A 3255-nucleotide genomic window follows, 5' to 3' on the forward strand; every position below is an offset into this window, starting at 1 on the left:
AAGGAATTAAATGCCTGGGTAGAATGTTTTAAAAGGTTTATTTCGCAACTTTTAGCCTAGGTTCCTCCATTGTTAGGGGATTTTGAAGCTTTTTGAAGAGGGTTGAAGAGGGATTCAAGGGGAATCACTTGGAGGTAACATTTTTTGACTTCATAACTCGTTTTTATGTGATTAAAGACCTAATTAGTGGTGTGAAATTTGGGGAAAATGGGTAATTAGGGCTTGACTTTAAGAGGACTTTAAATGAGGATTTGAGGGGTCATTTGGACTCCGATTTCAGTGTTATTATTATGTATAGACTCGTGAGAGTACGAGGTTTCTGAAAATATAAATTTCACCCGATTCTGAGACGTGGGATCGAGGGGCGTTTTGGTCATTTTACACAATTTTGCATATTAGTTTAGAATTTAATTGTAGAATCAGTTACTTGAAGTGTTATTTACATTATGCAAATGAATTGAATAGATTTGGGCTATTTGGAGTCGAGTACTCGTAGCAAAGACATGGTGTCAGGTTGATTTTGAGCCGGTTCAAAGTAAGTGGCTTGTCTAACCTTGTGTGGGGGATCTTCCCCTTAGGATTGATATATTTGGTAATTGAAATGCCTTGTACGTGAGGTGACGAGAGCGTACTTGTGCAAATTGTTGGAAATCCGATTTTCTTTAAGTACTTATCAGTATGTTCCTTCTCCTGCTTTTATTACTTGTACTATTAAGCCCGTTATTAGCTTAGGAAAGCATGTCTAAGTGATTTAATTGCTTTAATTATTCAATCTGTTTACCTGAACTCTATGCAGCATGCTAGGCAAGAATTATTTGTTGCCTTAATATGAAATTTCCCTTCTCTGAATCTTTTCTTGTTGCTGCTGTGTATTTACATTGGGACTACGGATGTGGGATTCCGGTAGCTCCCCCTTGTCTGTTTACTTTGGAACTGCGGGTTAGATTCCTGATACATCCCCCTACACAATTACTTTGGAATTGCGGGTTAGATTCCCGATAAATCCCTCTGCACAGTTATATGGAACTAGGGAAATGCACCCAGTAGATTCCCCAAGTACTAGGTATTTACATTTGGGACTATGGATCGGGATTTCGCTAGATCCCCGTGCATTGATAGTTGGACTACGGGACGGGATCCCGAGAGATCCTTCAGACGTATATATGATGGACTACGGGACGGTATCACAGAAGATCCACTGGACAGTTGTAATTAAGACTACAGGACGGTATCCTGGAAGGTGCCCCGGTTGTTATCTCTTTGTTGAGTTGTATTTCTTTCCGTGGTTGTTTTGTCTCTGTTCTAGTTGTTGTTTTGTCAATTCTATGTTATTTCTTATTGTTGTACTTATTTATACTGTTTTATTCCACACTATTAACCCTTATATTGTATTTAACCTCAGTAGGGCCTTGACCTTCCTCATCACTACCCGACCGAGGTTAGGCTTGGCACTTACTCAGTACCGTTGTGGTGTACTCATGCCCCTTCTGCGCATGTTTTTCATGTGCAGATCCAGGTACTTCTACTCAGGCCTACCATCCTTGAGGGAGGCGACTACTTAGAGACTTCGAGGTGCATCTGCCACATCCGTAGACCGAGGAGTCCCTTTTTATTCTTGCCTTTTTGTATTTAGCTCTTCTGTACTTTCTGTTCTTATTAGACAAATTCCGGAGTTATAGCTATGTAGTATTTCTTTTTCTTAGCTTGTGATTCGTGGGTTTTCGGGTTTTGGATTGGATATTGGTTTTGAGATTTATATATGGTGCATGCCAAGCGGCACATTTAAACACTGTTATTGCCTTATTTCTGCTTTTAAATTGTTTTACTTCTGCAAGTTTTGGTTATCTTCTACAATTTAGGCTAACTTAGTCGTAGAGACTAGGTGCCATTACGATGGTTCACGGAGGGCTACCTAGGGTCGTGACAAGTTAGTATCAGATTTCTAGGTTTATAGGAGTCATGAATCAAAAGCCGATTTATTAGAGTCTCGCTGATCAATATGAAGACATCTGTACTTATCTACGATAGGCTATGTAACCGTTAGGAAAATTCCACTTCATTTGATTTCCCTGTCGTGCGAGATTTTGACGTCACAATCCTAAACTTTTGTCTTCCATTCTCTCACAGATGGTGAGAACACGTGCTATCAGAGATGATCAGACACCCGCTCCCCTTGCGAGAGTCATCAAAAGTCGGGTCGGGGTAGAAGCTGAGGACGCGCACGCGGTGCAGCTGGAGCACCCACGCGAGCTGTCATCGAGGAGCCACCAACAGTTCCAGCTAGATCCTAGGCACCGGATATGCCTACTGCTACTACTACTCCAGTACTTCAGGAGATATTAGCACAGTTTCTGAGCATGTTTGGTACATTAGTTCAGGCGGGGTTGATTCAGGTTGTACCAACTACTTCACAGATCGGGGAAGGGATCTAGACTTCTGCCACCCCCACTCCAGAGAAGCGAGTTCCTATTGTTCAAGTTTCCGATGTCATGGCGACACAGCCTGTGGTCCCAGTTCAGCGGGTGGTGAGGACCTCTCACCGAGTAGAGGATAGACGGGGTCAAGAGAAAAAGTATAGGGAAGTGAGGAGACCTCATAGACTGGAGAGACCCACTGGTCCTTATTTTGGAGGAAGAGTATGGCATGGTAAAGGTTTTGTGGGTCAGCCAGCTCAGTTTGTATCTCAGATTTTACATAGTGTTTCAGGTGTTCGGCGGTCTTGGAGTACCCATACCGCATAGTTCCCACTGCTACGTCCTCCCAGAGCTTGTTTTGAGTATGGTGACACATGCCATATGGTGAGGGATTGCCCTAGACTTGGGAGGAGTGCACCTCCACAGACTTCTTAGCCACAGCGTGACCCGCAGAGTTCTCAGGCTATAATTACACCACCAGTTGCTACCCCACCTGCTCAGTCAGCTAGAGGTGGAGTCGGGAAGGTAAAGGTCGCCCTAGAGGGGGAGGCTAGGCCAGATATTATGCCCTTCTTGCCTGTACCGAGGTTGTTGCCTCCGATTCTATCATCACAGGTATTGTCATGGGTTGTCATAGAGATGCATCAGTTCTATTCGATCCAGGCTCCACTTACTCTTATGTGTCTTCTTATTTTGCCCCGTATTTGGGTGTATATCGGGATTCCTTGAGTTCCCCTATTTATGTTTCTACTCTTGTGGGAGATTCTTTGTTGTGGACCGTATTTATCAGTCGTGTTTGGTTGCTCTTAGTGTTTTGAGACCAGAGCCGATTTATTGTTGC

Source organism: Nicotiana sylvestris, chromosome 7 (genome assembly GCF_000393655.2).
Source record: "Nicotiana sylvestris chromosome 7, ASM39365v2, whole genome shotgun sequence".
Lineage (NCBI taxonomy): Eukaryota > Viridiplantae > Streptophyta > Magnoliopsida > Solanales > Solanaceae > Nicotiana > Nicotiana sylvestris.